The sequence below is a fragment of the Protopterus annectens genome, chromosome 2.part1, assembly GCF_019279795.1.
Source record: "Protopterus annectens isolate FY-2018-M chromosome 2.part1, PAN1.0, whole genome shotgun sequence".
NCBI lineage: Eukaryota > Metazoa > Chordata > Ceratodontiformes > Protopteridae > Protopterus > Protopterus annectens.
The window spans coordinates 813,907,273-813,926,893 of NC_056729.1; the positions used below are offsets into that span (position 1 = coordinate 813,907,273).

General features: G+C 39.3%; 1 protein-coding gene and 1 non-coding gene across 2 annotated transcripts in view; both read left to right on the forward strand.

Annotated features, from left to right (window-relative positions):
• MSR1 (macrophage scavenger receptor 1) overlaps positions 1-19,621 on the forward strand; it is a 522,563-nt gene that overhangs the window by 301,139 nt on the left and 201,803 nt on the right. The gene's annotated exons all lie outside the window — the stretch shown is intronic.
• On the forward strand, positions 8,167-8,238 carry TRNAQ-CUG. The gene has a single exon. It is a non-coding gene; the product is annotated as a tRNA-Gln (tRNA).

Consider the following 19,621-nt stretch of genomic DNA (forward strand, 5'->3'; position numbering starts at 1 on the left):
TTTCATATTATTGTCAATAATGACTCCAAGTAATATGGTTTGTTTGATGAGGGAGATAGGGGTATTATCTGATGGAGAAATAGAGAACAGGGGAGTAGGTACTGCTGCTTTGGAAGAATGGAAGAGGATAAGTTGGGTCTTTTTTGGATTTAGTATTAGCTGGGAGTTTTTTAGCCAGGTTTCAATGGATATAAAGGTTTCTTGGGTCTTGATGTAAAGTTGGTGGAGGGTGGGGGTAGAGCAGATTAAGGTGGAGCCATCAGGGTATTGAACCAAGTTTGCTAGAGGAGTGGCTTTGTGAAGATTATTTGCAAATATAGTGAAAAGTAGGAGTCCTAGGATTGATCCTTGGAGTACTCCTAGTTTTACAGGAAGTAGGGGAGAAAGGGAGTTTTTCCACTGAACACCTTGTTGGCATTGGGAGAGGTGATCTTGAAACCATAATAGAGTGGGGGTAGTTAGTTTTAATTCTGAGAGTGATGTTAGAAGTTTTGTATGGAAGACCATATCAAACACCTTTGATAAGTCAAGGAAAACTACAGACACTAATTGGCCATTGTTGCATTGCATATTTACTTGGTTACTAAAATGGATGAGTGCAGTGGCAGTGCTATGGTTGAGACGGAATCCATGTTGAGTTTTGGCAAGAAGATTTTCGGAGAGGAGATTTGTTAGGATCTGGTTGTGGATATACTTTTCCAGTATTTTAGACAGTGGAGAAAGTATAGCTATAGAGCGGTAGTTTACTAGGTCAGTGGAGGTGCCTCCTTTGTGTATTGGTATAATGTAGGAGATTTTCCAAAGAAGTAGCACCTTTTGTTCTGAAATTGATCTGTTAATGATTATAGAGATTGGGTAGGAAATGGCTTTGGCAGCTATTTGTAAGAATTTGGCAGATAGTTTGTCTACTACTAGGGTGGTGGGTTTACATTTGATTAGGTGTCTCTGGATGGTGTAAGTTGGTACAGGTTGAAGGGTGAATGAGTTGACATTATTTGATGGGTTATATAGTATAGTGGGGGTTGAGGAGGGTGGGTCAGTGGACAGCTTTAGTATAGAGTTGGTAAAGAACACATTGAATTGGGTGGCTGTGTTTATAGAGGTGGTGTCTATGTTTGAACGAGGAGTTGGTGATTTACCTGTTTGGAAAATACTGTTTATAGTGGCCAACAACTTTTGTGGGTTGGTATAGTGCTTAGTTTGAATTTCACTATAGTATTTTTGTTTGTCTAGTCTGATTTGTTTTTTTATAGTGTTTCCCAGTTCTAAGAATGTTTGCCTATTAGGAGTAGTTTTGTTTTTGTGCCAGGTGTCCCATGCTTTGCCCTTTTGTTTCATAGGTTGCCTAATGCTCTAGATAAGCTATGGGGCCATAGATGGTTTTAGTGTGGAACTGTCTTGGTCGGGCAAGTTGGTTGACAATGCCTAAGAATATAGTGCTGAAATAATCAACTGCTTCATCTAAAGTGAGTTTAGTTTGGCTCTGATGAAGAAGGCTGGGAGGTGCCTCTTAGAGTGTCGGGTAGTGTACTGAAATTATAAGTGGAAGATGGGCAACTGGTCTAAATCCAGGCTAATACTGATTCTTTTTTTGAGGTTTTGTCTACCCCAGTAGGGGGGTTTATAAGCTGTGAGAAGCAATAAAGGTTAATATGAGTTGAGGGGTAAGGTGAGTTAAGTGAGGTCCAATCAATATTGAAGTCACCTAGTATAATGGTTTTGTGAGGGAGGGTTTCTGATGCCCAGTGGAGAAGAGATTCTAGGGTTCTGATGTTATCTTCTGGAGGGATATATGATCCTAAGATATTTAGCTGTTTTTGTGTATTTAGTCTTGCCTTAGCAAGGATCTCTGCATTATTAAGTGCAGGGATTTTTATGTTAAATAGTTCAACAGTGATGTTGTTCTGATATAGAAGAGTGACTCCGCTTCCTCTTTTAGTTGTACATTTTTTTTGTAGTATGCTATAACCAAGGGGAAGTTTTTCTTCATTTTTAATGTTTGGTTTGAGTCATATTTCTATGAGGAAGATGATGTCAGGTAAGTATAATGCTATGGTTGCATGGAGCTCAGTGGTTTTAAGGATGCTTCTTGTCTTATGATTTATTATTAGAATATTGGATGTTTTCCTAAGTAGGCTTGTATTGGTTCTAGGCTGATTTTGGTGATTTGTTGGACGTGTTATTGGACCTGGGTTGGGGTTGATATTGCCACTGCATAGCAGGTGAGAGGCAATATTTATTATGGTTTGTAGGTATTTGTAGAAACTAAGTCACATTGTATGGATATGCTATATTTGGTTTGATAATGAAGAAGTTTGTGAAGGGTGTCAGTCATAGGTGGTGTGGTTAAAGAGTGAGAGTGAGATGCATAAAGGATATTTAGTGAATGTTGGAGGTGAGATTAAAGTGGGGTGACATGTTGGTGATTATAATGTTGTTGAAGTAGGGTGAGGTTAGATGGGCTATGATGGTGAGTGCTAGTGTTAGAATTATTTGATTAGAGTACATGTTTGCTTTGTTAGAAGTGGTAGGAGTGTATAGAGATAACCCTCTGGAAATGTGTAGGGGTCCTGTTAGTATATTGGTAGGATGGACTGTAGCAACTTTGTGAGGGGAGGTACTATGTGTAGAGTACATAATATGAGAGCAAAAGGGGGAGGGGCTGGTGGTGGTTGTTTGCATGATTGGCTGAGGGATGGGTGTTGGGTATAGGTGTGGTAAAGTTACGTATAAAGGAAATGAGCTAGGGGTGGGTGGGAATGGGAGTAGGGTAGGGGAGCAGAATGAGCCTGAGCAAAGTGATGGGGGTTGGAGCGGGGCAGTACCATACCTAGAAGGTAAGAGCTGAAAAATAATTCAGGAATAAAGGAAAATAATTTTCTTGGGTGGGGAAAGCCAGGGAACCTTTTTGGCTTGGCTTATATAGGCTTCAGGGCCAATAGCATAGTACCCACCTATGAACCAATGAACATATGAAAAAGTATCAGGAGTCTGACTAAGCAATGAAGGTATGCAGTGCTCTGCCTTAATTGAAGGGATTATGCCAGTTACTGTGTTTCCATAGGTTCATAGGTTCATAGGTAGGTACTAGGCTATCGGCCCAAGGGCCTATGCAAGCCTAGCCAACAAGGTTCCCTGGCTTACACCACCCAATAAAGTTATTTTCCTGTGCCACTGACGAGCAGACAGGGGATAACACTGGGAGCTGACCCTTGGACATGCCTGAATAAAAAACTATTTTCCTCTAGATAAGTGAGGAAAGTGAGTACAAGAGCTGTTTTTCTCAACGCCAGTGAGAAAAGTAAGTACAAAAACTGTTTTCCTTTAGGTAGTGAGGAAGATTGAGTGCTATAGTAATTAGTAGCTTATTTAGTGCTTACAAGTTCTGAACAAGTGCTGAGTATGAATAAGCAAATTTAAGTGCTAAAACTAAGAATCTGTATCTGCACTAGACGAGTTACAGGACAGAAACAAGTGCAAATGCAGGCTTTCAAATCAGAAAGTTGAGAGAGATGGAAGATTGCCCAAATGGCCAATAATTACAAATTCTGGGCCAGAACCATTCCTTATGTGGTAGACAGGTTACCTAATGCTTACCACTCCCACTGATAAGCTAGAAGGCTTCCCTCCAACACAGAAAGGCTTGGGGGGGGGGCTCAGAAGCTTACAAACAGTCCTGGATACAGCAAATCTGTATTTGGAACACTAGTTACAGGAAAGGTAGGAAACAGGCTTACAGTTTTTTTTTTTTTTTTTTTCACAGAAAAGTAGCAAAAACAGTAGTAAAAACAATTCACATGCAGTACAAGCTAGCACACTTGAGTATGTAGCAATATTAGACCACACACAGTTTGAAAAATGCAACTAAATTAAAAAGGACTAAAAGCAAGTGCAGAAAGGGTTTATTAGGTAGAATGCGGTAAAGAGATGGGTTGGGGGAGTGTCCTAGATCAAATCTACAGTGGGGCGGGCACTGCAAAAGCCACCAAATTTAAACTACAAACCAAAAACAATGAGGTGGGGAGGGGAAGACAGTTTCAGCAGAGATTTGAGCAACCACTAATAGTATAAACTATAAAACCAAAAAAATATACTCAGCTCTGTATATTTGCAGATCAGACTCTCAGAACAGTGACACAACAGATATCTAAGCAACAAACTTTATAATAAAGAAAACTATACTCAGCTCTGTATATTTGCATATAGTCTTGTAAGGCTGTCTCTCAGAACACAGGTTCCAATTTAAATGCAGGCTGTTATTAACATGTCAAATTAAGGGAACCTTGAGTTAGGTAACACACAAGCTATAAAAACCAATTATATCAGCTGAAGACAAGGCAGAAAATGGGGGTGGGGGTGGGAAGACAGTTTCAGCAGAGATTTGAGCAACCACTAATAGTATAAACTACAAAACCAAAAAAATATACTCAGCTCTGTATATTCGCAGATCATTCACTGTGAATGGAAAAGTTACTGCTGTGAAGGGACTTGAGTGACTTTACACTAGACAGAAATATTGGAGAATTTGAATATCTGTAGAGCACTCTCCTGCTTACAGGATTAGGCTGCTTATCTGAGCTAAGATTCAGTTGTTTGGTGGTGTTCTGCTACGACCTAGTGGCAGTTAGCTGCAATGGCAGGGATTGGAAGAAGGGGAAAAGACCTTGGAAGTGTGCACGCTATGCCAATACAATAAAATTAAGTAAAAGTACTAACAACTACTTGCAACTATTAGTTAACAGAGAATACACCTACATAAGAATACCTACAAACCACCCAGGTTTAGATGTTTTTTGAAGTTATCAAAAAATAAATCTGAAAACTCTTGTACACATAACAATAGAAGGTATGGTTTTAATAATGTAACTTTTTCAGAGCGTCAGGCATTAAACCAATTGATGAGTGATGATTCAATAGATATTAGACCAGCAGATTAAGGTGGCTCAATTCTTATGAATTCTTATTATTATTTTAAAACGATGATAGATATGTTGATTGATGCTAGCACATATATTAATATTTTTCAAACTGATGTTGAAAGTATGATATCCAATTTTAGGACTTTATTGTACAATGCTTGGAAAGAGGGGGCAATAATGGAAGATTTGTATAAGCATTTTGTTATAGGAACCCTATTGGTTCTGTGTTTCAAGGAATCACCTAAAATTCATAAGAATCCGTTGAGTCCCCCTTTAACACTCATTGTTGCGGGGGCAGGATAGCTCACTGAGCTACTCTCTATTTATGTTGAAAAGTTGTTACATCCCATATTGGATGAGTATGATTATGTACTGAGGAACACAGAGTGGTTTATACATTGAGGGCGGTATGTTAGTGACCTTAGATGTGAGATAGTAATTCCAAATGAACAAGGAATCATGATGGTAATGAACTTTTTATCACACTATAGTAGTTACAACCTGATCATATTGAGTTGATTAGTTATTTACTTGAGATGCTTCTGGAACATAATGTTTTTGTTTTTGATGAACAATTTTTTCCATGCACCAATAGCTACACCAATGCATTTCTAGCATGGTGGGAGACACAATTTGTTATGAAATTATAATGCTGGGGTATATGTATTCCCTTCTTTAGAAGGTTTGTAGATGACCTTTTTTATATGGTGTAGTACTGAACAAGGCATGCATGAGTTCATGGAATATTTACATAGTACAACTTCATTTTTAGAGTTTACTATGAAGTCATCACGGTGTGAGACTGATTTTCTTGAAGTAAAGGTGTTTAAGACTCGGGCAATAAACTTTCAACTAGTCTGTTTAGAAAAGAATGTTGTCATCCTGCTTATGTACATTGGAATAGTATGCACCCCCACATATATTTTGAAATATTATTAATGGGCAAGCCATGAGGGCATCATGATTCCATGTTGATGAAATTGATTTTGAGAATAGTATGTGTGTTCTAAGCAGTGATTTTCTGAAGAGGGGGTACAAAATTGAAGAATAGAGAAGAGTGTTAAAGAAGCCACTATGCTAAGGAATGATAGGGCTAAGCCTTTCTTTGCTACACCAATAAAAGGTAATGTTAGGAGTACTGGAGTCAGCAGCATAGTGGGAGTTCCCTTAACGTTTAATAGTAATACAAATGTACTTAGGAACATAATTTCTAAAAATTGGCATATTTTACTCACAGATCCCTCTATATCTTAAATAGCTGGGGGATGCAATACTTTTTATTACAAGAATAAGAAGAATTTGAAAAAGGCTACTTTGTTATCTGAAAAGGCACAAAAATAGGCAGAAAGTTTAATTTTTATAATTTTCTAAGTATAGATGGAGCATACTTTCATCCCTGATATGGGGAGGAAGTATTATTTTTCTGTTGGCGCTAATTGCAATACCATCAATGTGGTGTACCTCACTTTTTATGAGCTATGTGCTTAATTTTATGTTAGCAAAACAAACCACAAGTTTAAAGAAAGGGTCAGAGACCATCTTTACTGTATACATAAGGGGAACATGGTTAATACTGTAGCAAAACGTGTTAATACATTTGAAGCTAATCACACTTTTAAGTTTATACCTATAGATGTGGTGAAGACTGACATCAGAATGGGGGATGTAGAAAATGAGACCGAGTTGAGAGAGATTAGATGGATAATCTCACTACAGTCTCATAAGGGCCATGAATTAAAAGAACATATCCCTCTCCACCCAATTTAGGGGTTTGAAGAAGTAATTTCTGCACACTTATATGATTTTTTTGTTTTTTTTTCTTTTTTATATTTCTCTTAGAAGTATGACTTTTGTTTTATGTTTTATAGAGATCATGCACCTATATATTTAAAAATGTGATTCCTATGATTGGTTAGTTGCGTAACATGTAGTGATGTAATTATATTTAAACAGTGATGTTGTATGTTCTCACGTTTGGTCTGAAGAAGCTATTTTATATAGCCAAAGCAATTACCAGTTTTACTATTAAATACAATCATTTTTACATAGTGGTTGTCTTAATCAGTCATTTTACTAGCGTCTACATCATGTTATCGAAAGTGTACTTAATCGAATCAATAAAGGTTGAACTTTATTGATCGATTAAGTAAAACATCGAATAACATAGAAAAAAAACAAAATAAAAAAAAAAAACTAAATGGCCTAGGCAGGGGGGCAAGCCCCCACGCACCCCCACACACCCCCTACTTAAATATACTAACTCCAAGACTGCACTACATTGAGGTAAATGGAGATCTCCCCTTATGGAGATTTCTGTTTACTTGCACAATGTTCTTCACTTTCGATATTGTCGTGCCAACAGTATCAGACTCAATATTGTCATGCCGACAATATCAGACTCGATATTGTCAGGTTACGACAACATGAAGTAGACCCGTGTGTGTGTGTGTGTGTGTGTGTGTGTGTGTGTGTGTGTGTGTGTTTCGATTGCTCATCTTGGATTTATTTCACACTACACAGTTAATTCTTTGGGCTTTCTTTTCTTAATAACTCCTAATGAGGGGCTCATATGGGCTTGAAAGCTTGGGTAGTTGCAACACCTCCGTTGGTCCTTTAAAATGTATTATATCACGGTGTGTTTTCTGTTAGTTGTCCAACATGGTATTTCATATTTTTGTCTTCTATGATTACTAGATGTAAGATATAGATAAGGAAGGTAATGAGTTTACGAACAAGACATTTGATTCATTATAGTATTTGTGATTTTTTTTTATAGGGTCAAGCCAACAGCCTAAGACTTTATAAGAGTCTGTTACATAGTCCAGAATGTCTTGCTTGTTATTTTGGCTAGAAGCTCAGCAGTTTTTGAATAACATAGGGAGTATAGGAAACATTCTAGAAAAAAATATCCTGTATCCTCGGTACTAAGATACCTAACCATATACAGATTTAGGTAGGTACACATAAAAGTTCTTTCCACCTTTTATAAGCACATACTAGTGTATACTTTCCAAACTGAGCAAGGCTTAACATGATAACTCTGATCTAAATTTGAGTCTACCTATTCAAAAGTAGTACTTTTGTTTGACCAATAGTGGCAATGTTTATAACTGGCTGGGAATACCATGTGTAGAGTTAGGAATTTATGCCTCAGTGGGTTTTGTTTTAACTGCTGGTGTAAATGCAAGTCCAAGTGCAGGTATTTGTAGAGTCAATGCTCTTTATAAAGAAATTGGAGTTCAAAGCTGGTTCCATGGTGTAATGGTTAGCACTCTGGACTCTGAATCCAGCGATCTGAGTTCAAATCTCAGTGGAACCTGTTAAGGCCTTAAGTTTCAAGGGGGAATCCACCTTGGATCTTGGGGACTACCATCCCATCAGTCTGATGAGCCTGATCTGTAAGGGCATTGAATGCGTTATCATGGAACTTATAAACAAAGACATTGAAAACCTTCAAACACTGGACCCCACCCGGTTTGGGTTCATCAAGGGCTGATCCTGTCTCCTGAACCTGATTGACTTCTTTGAATCAGTCTCCAGAGCTGTGGATAAGGGTTAGGTGGTCCACACAGTTTATCTGGACCTCGCCAAGGCCTTTGACACCATCCCCCACTCTGGAATCATAGATAAACTTACTAAGCTGGGCATAAATCCCTACATCACTCGATGGGTTGCCAACTGGCTTATTGACAGTTACAGACTGTAAAAGTAGCCGACTCCAAATCTAGTTCCAGACAAGTGACAAGTGGAGTATCTCAGGGTTCAGTCCTGGACTGCTCTTGTTTGGCATCTACTTCTCTGAAGTACAGGCCAACACTAAGAGACTCTCGCTAATAAAGTTCACAGATGACTGCAAACTGGGAGCCATTATTGAATCCCCAAATGATGTGTATATTCTATAAAAGGGCCTTACAGAAACAGATGCTTGGTGCCAGAGCCTTGGGCTCAAGCTTAATGGCAAGAAATGTATAGTTATCCCCTTTGGAAAAAAACATGTACTCATGAATTACCACATAGGTTGCAGTACACTAAACATCAAAAGTGTGATGAGAGACTTAGGGACACAGATAGACAGTGGTCTCACCTTTGATAACCACATCACCACAACAGTCAGGAAATCCTTCTATGTGGCACACTTCATCCAGAAAAAAGGAGGCCATTGTCCCACTGTACTCATCCTTTATTAGACCCATTATAGAGTATAACGCCCCGTTCGGTATGTACCACACAAGACATCTGCAACAGCTTTAAAGGCTGCAGAAATACCTCACTAAAAGAATCACAGGCCTAAAGCAGATGCCGTATGCTGAACATCTAAAAAAAGCAAGCTAAGCAGTGTCAAGCACTCAACTCTCCTTGTTAATAAGGAGAAATTAATAGTAGGCACTAAACAGCCTATAACTGCAAAGTACCTTGCTAAGGTAAGGGAAAACAGCTCCTGTACTTTACAAAAAAAAAAAAAAAAAAAGCATCAAACCAGGCATGTCCAAGGGTCAGCTTCCGGTGATTTCTCCTGTCCACCTGGTGAATCTGGGCATACTGGGGCAATGCAGAAATTGCCTCATGTACACAGACAACCCTCTCCTCCTACCACCCAACACTACAACCTGTGAGAGATGCACTTACATAGCCAAAATGGAAGCAAAGCTCTCTCCACCCAAGATTGTGCTAGACAGTCAAGAGGAGAAGGTTAACACCCACACTACACCTCAAGCAACACATAGCCCTTCTAAACCCACACCACCAACACCCACATATAGCAACACTAAATCCACATATGCAGAGGCCCTTAACTGTAATCTGGCCAAGCAACAAGGACCTCTGAAGCTGAAACGCAAACAAACACCAATCACAACCAAAGTGTCACATAGTTCACAACACCTGTGTGCCACCCAGCAACAGCCCCTAAGGCAAGACAATGTACCAAACACTTTAGTCATAGGTGACTCTATAGTCCAGCACACTGATGTCCCTCTCACCAGGTTGAACAAGGAGAAAATTACAGTCAGCTGCCTGTCGGGTGCCAGGATCCGCCACATAACTCATGCAATCAAGTCACTCCACAACAAGTACAAATATGACTCTGTCATTGTCCATGTTGGAGTGAATGACTTGAGACGTACCTCCCTGGACTACATGAAAAGAGACATGGAAGAGCTCTCGGATCATGTGGCCCAGGCAGGTATGACCCTAGCCCTGAGTAGCATCCTGTCTTCGCCCAGAATGATACCACGATATAAGGACAAAATGACTGATTTCAACAATTGGCTAAGCTTCTGGTGTCATTCAAAGGGGATCCAGTATCTGTCTGCCTGGGACAACATGATTGACAGACCACGATGCTTTGCCAGAGATGGTCTGCACCTGTCGCCTCTGGGATTCAGGTTACTGGCTAAGGCTCTTGCCACCCCTATAGTGCCTTTTTTAGGCAAAGTTCAAAGGACAAAACCACCACCGTAACAGGTACAAGCATGCAAAATCTGAAGATAATGCTACTCAATGCTAGAAGTCTAAATCTCAAAATGCACTCTCTCAAGGCACTCCTAAAAATGGAGAACATCGATATCTGTGCAGTAACTGAGACCTGGTTCAAGGCTCCAGAGAGCACCACAGCAATACCAGGCTACAACTCTTACCACACTTTTTGGCCACCAAAGCATGCCCGAAACACTAAAGGTGGAGGAGTGTCAATATTCACCAAGGATATTCACACCACCAGGCTAGTTGCCCAAACCAATGCGTCTGAAATTCTCCAGGTGCAACTAACACTAGGTAAGACTGCAATCCAAATTGTAGCTTGCTACAGATCCCCCACCATACCCCAAGATTCTCACTACACCTTTCTACACATACTGGAATATATTAAGATAGAACCAAACACCCTTTTAACTACCCTGCCATTAACTGGGAAAGCTACTCATGTACCAACACCTTTGCCCAACGGTTCTTGGAATTCATAAATTCCAATGCCCTGGATCAACTAATTCATAGTCCCACCAGGGGCTCCAATATCCTAGACCTGGTCATTACCAACATGGGAAATCGATGCTCCACACCTATGGTCACCCCCTCATTAGACACGTCTGACCATAAGCTAATCACCCTTAACACCTACATCCCACCCCCACCCCCCAGTAAGGAAACCTCCATAAAAAACTTCTCCAAAGCCAACTTCATGCTACTCAAGTCAGAAGTGACAACCTTCATGACACCCATGCAGACGGGAGCTGAAAGTTCAACTGCTGAATCCTACACTAAGGCACTGTATGAGCACATCCACTAATGCATAAATCGTGCCATTCCAAATAGAACCAAGATGCTCTCATCCAAAAAAAGAAGCCAATCTGGTGGTCCCCTGCCATAAACAAACTTTACAACAAAAGGAAGAAACTGTTGAAGAAAAGAGGAAAATCCCAGGATGCAAAAAACTTCCTTACCAGCCTCAGTAAGAAACTGAGATCCCTCATAAAATCCTCCAAAGCTAGTTACGAAAATAAAATTGCCAAAGATTCCAAAGACAACAACAAGGCATTCTATAACTATGTCAAGAATCTAAATGGCAATGCTCAGATCTGCTCTGAGCTAAAACAGAATGGCATTAAATATACTGATCCCAAGGATATTGCCGATATCCTGGCAGATCGATTCAGTGCCATCTTCACCCCCCTCTCACCCCCTAAATGGCCCATCTCAATACCGGAAGATTGCCAAATTCTGGTAATAATGGCCACACAGGTAAAAAACACACTCTCCAAAGCTAAGAATACAGCATCCTTGGGACCAGATGACATCCCGGGCTGTGTACTACATGAACTACAATATGAACTGGCACCTCACTTAAGTGTCATGTTTAATCATAGCCTCACCTCAGGTTTCGTGCCCACTGAGTGGCGCACAGCTGCAGTTATGCCACTCCACAAGGGGGGATCCACCTTGGATCCTGGAAACTACCGTCCCATCAGTCTGACAAGCCTTATCTGCAAGGCCATGGAGCGTATTATCATGGAACTTATAAACAAAGACATTGGCAACCTTCAACCTTGGACCCCACCCAGTTTGAGTTCGTGAAGGGCCGAACTTGTCTCCTGAACTTGATTGACTTCTTTGAATCAGTCTCCAGAGCCATGGACAAGGGTAAGGTGGTACACATAGCCTATCTAGACCTTGCCAAGGCCTTTGACACCACCCCCACTCTGGAATCATAGATAAACTTACTAAGCTGGGCATTAATCCCTACGTCACCCAATGGGTTGCTAACTGGCTTACTGACAGAACCCACGCTGTAAAAGTAGCAGACTCCAAATCCAGCTCCAGACAAGTGACAAGTGGAGTACCTCAGGGTTCAGTCCTGGGACCGCTCTTGTTTGGCATCTACTTCTCTGAAGTACAAGCCAACACTAAAGGACTCTGGATAACAAAATTTGCAGATGACTGCAAACTGGGAGCCATTATTGAATCCCCAAATGATGTGGATACTCTACAAAAGGGCCTTACAGAAACAGATGCTTGGTGCCAGAGCCATGGGCTCAAGCTCAATGCCAAGAAATGTATAGTTATCCCCTTTGGGAAAAAACATGTATCCTTGAATTACCATATAGGTGGCAGTACACTAAACTCTGAAAGTTTGATAAGAGACTTAGGGACACAGGTGGACAGTGGTCTCACCTTCGATAACCACATCGCCACAACAGTCAGGAAATCCTTCTATGTGGCACACCTCATCACTAAGGGCTTTTCATCCAAAAAAAGGAGGTCATTGTCCCACTGTACTCATCCCTCATTAGACCCATTATAGAATACAATGCCCGTTTGGTATGTACCTCTCAAGACATCTGCAACAACTGGAAAGGCCACAGAAATACCTCACTAAAAGAATCACAGGCCTAAAGCAGATGCCCTATGCTGACCGCCTTAAAAAACTCCAGCTATACTCTGTCGCATATCGTCTGCTCAGAGGCGATCTTTGCTTAACATACAAGGCCATGTCAAACCCAGAGCTGTTGGACATGCTACACTTAAAGAAATCCCAATCCCTCAGAGCCACACGCTCCAGGGATCTAAACCTTGTCATCACAATAAACAAAACATGCTGGAGGGATAGGTTCCTGACCCAGAGACTTCCCAGACTCTGGAATAGATTGCCCATACATGTCAAGCAGAGTGCCTCTTTGGCCCTCTTCAAAAGGAACCTTGACGATTGGATGGGAGAAAGGAAATTCACCCCAGGGATCATGTCAGTCACCCTGCTGGACAGGGGTCCAGGGAAGTAAATAGTGTGGGAAGAAATAGCCAGGGAATTGTTATGGCTAGGCTTGTATAGGCCCTAGGGCTGATAGCCTAGTACCAACCTATGAACCTATGAACCTATACTCTGTGGCATATCATCTACTGAGAGGCAATCTCTGGTTAACATACAAGGCCATGTCTAACAATGAGCTGTTGGACATGCTCCACTTAAAGAAATCCCAATCCCTCAGAACCACATGCTCCAGGGATCTAAACCTTGTCATCACAATGAATAAAATATGCTGGAGGGATAGGTTCCTGACCCAGAGACTCCCCATACTCTGCCATACTCTGGAATAGACTGTCAAGCAGAGCGCCTCCTTGGCCCTCTTCAAAAGGAACTTTGATGATTGGATGGGAGATAGGAAATTCACCCCAGGGATCATGTCAGCCACCCTGCTATGGCTAGGCTTGTATAGGCCCTAGGGCCGATAGCCTAGTACCAACCTATGAACCTATAAGAAGACTGGGTATTTTATGGCTTGAAAAGTGAGACCGGGGTTACTGGCCTATGGAGTATAAACAGAGTGATGAAAATCTGTCAGGGTGGTTAAAGGATTTATTGCCTTTAATTTTCCCAGATAGAACTCTTTGCAGCCTTCACAGTTGAGCTGTATGGTTGGTGTTCTACATACCAAAGGGGTATTTTATTTAGTGATATATCTAATCAGGGAAGAGTACAGAGGTAGGATAATTTCTTTAGAGCTTGAAAATATTCCTTTGGAAGGAAGCTTTATGAAATAGAAAGATGGCCTAATTATAATGGAAACGTGATGATGGAATGAGAAAGAGAGAGAGTCAGAAAAGGAATACTATTGACATATGCACCTAGGTCTGCTTATAACCACATCTGTCAGAGGTGGAGTTACCGTTTATAGGATATGAAGTGTAGATTTTTTTTTTTTTTTTGCAAAATGCTACTATGCTGTACTTCTTTTACATTTCATTTTGCAGGCCTTGTTGAAGCTATTTTGTGTCAGTGGGTTAGCATATAACCATGACAGCCTTGTAAAATCATCAAAAGTTGTCAGCCACACATCTGGGATATTGGCTTAGATGTCTACCTTTTTGTGTATTGGGTACATGTCTGTAATTCTTTTCCACAATCATCTGGGTAAATAAGTTATTTCAAAGCTTGCTTTGGAATATACCTTTTTCTACATGGCTGAACTAATAGCAAGTCATCAGGACACAATGTTAAACTGAGTGAACATAGAAGAAGATTTTTTTAATCAACATAGTAAACAATAATGGTCATAAAATACATACCTGAGAGACACCAGATATGAGATATTTTGCATCTGCTGGTGCTCTGTTCTATTACATACCTGGCCAGCCATTGAGCTACGTTTTACCTAAAGGAAGCTTGTGAGGTTTCTTACAAAAATTACTGCTTATGCAATCATCATTATTTTAGGAGTCCACGTAATAGAGTATCATGCATATTTTATTATTTACAGTACAGAGAAGAATTAGTGTTTTGAAGACAATTCTGGATTCATGTTATGCCCTATTCAGGATATTGTTTTTGTTTTATAAATTTCTTAGCTGCTTATAGATTATTTTTACACCATTTATGCAGATAGGTACCATTTTGGTAAAGATCTAATGCCTGAAGATCTTATGATATTTGAATAATTTTACAATCGATATATAACTAAAAATTAAGAGGCAGATCTGATAATTGCAAGACAGTCGGTAAAATGGAAAAGTAAGTAGATAGAACATGGTCATAGGAGGTAACTAGGCTATTGGCTCAGAGGTCATTTCAAGCCTAGCCATTTCATCCCAATGTAATACCATAGATACTCTAATCAATACCCAGGATTGTATTTATTAGTGACTGCCCATATCCAGGAGGGCTGTGGGTGCTATCCCCAATAAACATTTATGGTTCCCCATCTATTCGTCCAGGCTCCGTTTGAAGAGCATCACAGAGGTGCTCTGTTTCACATGAATTGGCATCCTATTCCAAAGATGTGGTAGTTGCTGAGATATAAATCTGTCCCTCCAGAATGTCCTATTTAAGTCACAGGAAATATTTAGGTCCTTGATTTACAGATGTGCAGCAAATTCATAGCTCTAGTCCCATTTGATTTAAAGATGTGCAGCAAATTCATTAGGTTTGGGTTGTAAGCCAGGTGTAAGTCTCCCCTAACAAGTATATATGATACTAAGTATAGTGAAAGGGACTTTAGATGGTCTGTGTAAGGCACATGCTGGAGTCCCTTGATCTTCTTTGTTAAAAACTTCTGAGGTCTCTCCAGTTGCTGCAGGTGCTTTGTATGGTGCATGCTGAAAGGGGTGTTATACTCAATCATGGGCCTGATTAGTGATGAGTATAGAGGGGTTGTAACGTCCTTTGCTCTAGAGGTCATGCCTTAGCTAATCAAGTGCTCCATAGAAATCCTTTCTTACTACAGTAGGCACATGATAATCAAAGTTAAGGTCGCAGTCTACTTGTGATCCTAATAAATGAAAAGCAAAACGGCTATACAGGTAAAACCCAGTATATAAAAAGAGAAGTATATGAGAGAAAACACTATACCGGGTACCACACAATAACGTCTTTATTTAAACAAAGTAAAAAGGAGAGGTGAGCACTTTCGCAACCTTCGTTGCTTCATCAGACAAAGAATTAACTGTTCAACTGCTTGTTTTATATCACTCTCAGTCAAAACAATGTTTTCCAGTTAGTGACATCATACAACTTTTGAAAATTTAAAGGCATATATGACAAGAATATTGTAAAATACGCATATGAATATAAAATATATATACAAAAATGTAAAGTATGTTCATATTTATGCATATCTATTTTAAAACAGTTAAATAATCTCATTAAAAATGCATATATATAAAAATGCATATAAATAAAATGCATAGTATATTCATATTTATGCATATCTAATTTAAAACAATTAAATAATCTCATAAAAATGCATATATATAATATATATATATAAAAAGAATGCATAATACAAAATATATAATAAAAGAAATATATGTATATATATATTTTTATTTTATGCAAAAAATTAATTGTGTTGAAGGCGTCTAGCTTTAAGAAATGGAACGAGTGATGTAGAACCATTTAAGCCTGGATATCTATCAGCATTGAGCTTAATAATCTATCTTTGTTCTCGGCTCTCTGTGAAATTTTCTATATCTCCTCCCCTCACATTTCTATGTATATGTTGTAAAACAAAGAACTTGAAAGAGTGTGAAGGGTCAGTGTTTAAAACATGTTGAGCAAGCGCACTAGTAGTTTTGTTATTTCTGATGTCTCTTATGTGTTCCAATATTCTATCCTTTAAGTTTCTATTTGTTTTTCCTATATAGAAGGTATGACATATTTGGCAGAAACAAAAATAAATAACATCTGTGGTTTTACAGTCTGCATATGAATGAGAGTATAGTGTAAAATTTCTAACAGGATGAATATATGGTGTAGTACTATGAATATGTGTACAAGCAGTACAAGACCTACAAGGAAAAGTACCTTTGCGTCTGGAATTATAGGTAGTTTTTTTGACGTCTTTATTTCACAATTGTTGTTTTAATGTTAGATTATTTCTGAAACTGAAACTAGGTGCATTACCAATGAAAGAATGTAAACAAGGAATCTCATGTAAAATGTGCCAATGTTGTTTAATAATATTAGTATACTGATTAACATTACTAGCATACTGAAAACCGCTTTAATGCTATTATTTTGTGTATTATTTCTCAAATTACTGCTATCTGATGTAATAGAATTAGAAGATTGAAAATACGAAAATTTCACAGAGAGCCGAGAACAAAGATGGATTATTAAGCTCAATGCTGATAGATATCCAGGCTTAAATGGTTGTACATCACTATGCATTTTTATGAGATTATTTAATTGTTTTAAATTAGATATGCATAAATATGAATATACTATGCATTTTTATTTATATGCATTTTTTATATATATGCATTTTTAATGAGATTATTTAACTGTTTTAAAATAGATATGCATAAATATGAACATACTTTACATTTTTGTATATATATTTTATATTCATATGCGTATTTTACAATATTCTTGTCATATATGCCTTTAAATTTTCAAAAGTTGTATGATGTCACTAATTGGAAAACATTGTTTTGACTGAGAGTGATATAAAACAAGCAGTTGAACAGTTAATTCTTTGTCTGATGAAGCAACGAAGGTTGCGAAAGTGCTCACCTCTCCTTTTTACTTTGTTTAAATAAAGACGTTATTGTGTGGTACCCGGTATAGTGTTTTCTCTCATATACTTGTGATCCTAGATCTCTTACAACTTCATATGTACATAGGGTATTGTTAATTTGATTAGTGTGAAGAGACATTGTTTTTACCAAAGGGAACGATGATACATTTCTTTGCATTTAGTCTGAGACCATGACTAAGACACCAGTCGTTAGTCTGGGTAAGGCCCTCCTGAAGTATACTGATATCACTTGGGGCTTCAATAATTGCACCCAGCTTGCAATTGTCTCAAATTTGGTCAGCCACAATCCCTTAGTTTTGGCCTGAACTTCTAAGAAGTATATACCAAACAGCAGGGGGCACAACACTGACCCTTGTGGCTCCCACTTGTGGAGTAACCCACTTTTATAGAGTGTGATGGTTTGTGAGCCTTTCGACAACCCATTTTACAGCAAAGGGGTTTACATTTAGTTTCTTAAGTTTATTGGTAATGCCTGAGTGTGGGATTGTACCAAAGGCCTTTGCCAAGTCGAGGTATGCTGTGTGCACAGATTTGCCCTCATCAATGGCCTGGCCATAATTTAAAAGAATTCCACCAGGTTTAACAGGCAGGATCTGCCCTTGACAAAGCCGAAGTGGGTTGGATCCAAGGTTTGCAGGTCACCTGTGTCTTTATTTATGAGGTCCTGATGAAACGTTCCATGGCTTGTCAGACGTATGGGTCTGTAATTCCCTAGGTCTGTTGCTAAGCCATCTTTGTAGAGGAGAATAACTGTTGCTGTTCTCCATTCCACAAGAACAAAGCCTGTGGTTATGCTATGACTGAATAGGGTACTTAATTGTGATGCTAGTTCATATTTTAGTTTGTTTAGAAGACAGTCTGGGATGCCATCTGGTCCCATAGAGGCTGTGTTTTTTGCCTTAGACAATGCTTTAATGACCTGCTCTTCAGAAATGTAGGGTAGGGGAAAGTTAGGGGCAATTTTTGTGAGAAGTTTGAAGGGGATAAGGGAGTGACATTTTCCCCAAATCTGTCCACTAGCAAATTTGCTATCTCTGCAGGCTCAGTGTGAGTGATAGTTAGTCACTAGTTTAGCACATGCTTGGGTCCTACCTTTCAAGCTGTGTATATAGCTGTAAAAGGCCTTATGATTATCCTTGGCTCTGATTGCAAAGTTTTTCTCAAAGTTACTGTTAGAGAATTTGACATGTTGTCTCATTTTCCTGTTGAGGGTAAGGAGGTTGCTTTTCCATTGTTGTGGACTTGCATTATTTTTCTTAGACAGTGACATTTTGCATTTGTTGTTAATGCTGGATATCTACCAGGGTGGCTTTTTTCTTTTTTACACGGGGCTCTAGCTTTGATTCTCTCTGAAACAGCTGAGTCTATGATTGTACAGGGCTTTAGTGTAAGCTTTGCTGTAGTTACCACTTCCAGCTGGGGGAGAGGCTTGGAATGCATTTATACCTTCCCCTAGGAGAGTAAAGTTTGCTTTGGTGAAGTTTTTTTGTCTGACTTCACCCAATGTGAGTTCTGGTATTAGTGCCAGATCGCAGGTGACTGATTTGTGATCAGATTGGATTGACTCCAATTTGGTCAAGTGGTCCTCATGCACATCATGATCCATGGGGATGGAATCTATAACTAGCTATGACATGAGTGGGGGTCTTACCCACAGTAATCTGAAAATTGAGCAACTCCATGGAGTTGTCCAGTCTACCTAGTAGGGAAGTGAATTTATCTCTAATATAGATAGAAACATTGCCTCCTTTGGTTTTCACATGTTCGTTTTGTAGCCTGAAGGTGTGGAAGACATTGTAGTCTTCCAAGGATGGGGTACTCTCTGAGGCCTCAAGCCAGGTATCTCTGACTGCTCAGACATCTACATCCTCCAGTGATATAAGTGCTTCCAGGGTGTGCAGTTAAGCTCCTAGTGTTTAGCAACCTAACCCTTTTTTTGCTATAGTTGTCAATTTTCATGTTGGCAATTTTTTTGAGACCTTGCCCTAAAAAGGCACTATGGGGGAAGCAAGAGCCTTTGCCACTAGCTGAAAGCCTAGTGGTGCCAGGTGCAAACCATCTCTGGCAAAGCAGCGAAGTGTTTCAACCATGTCATCCAAGGCTGACAGAAACTGGATCTCCTTTGAATGACAACAAAAAGTAAGCCAATTATTGAAACTGATCATTTTTTTTATACTG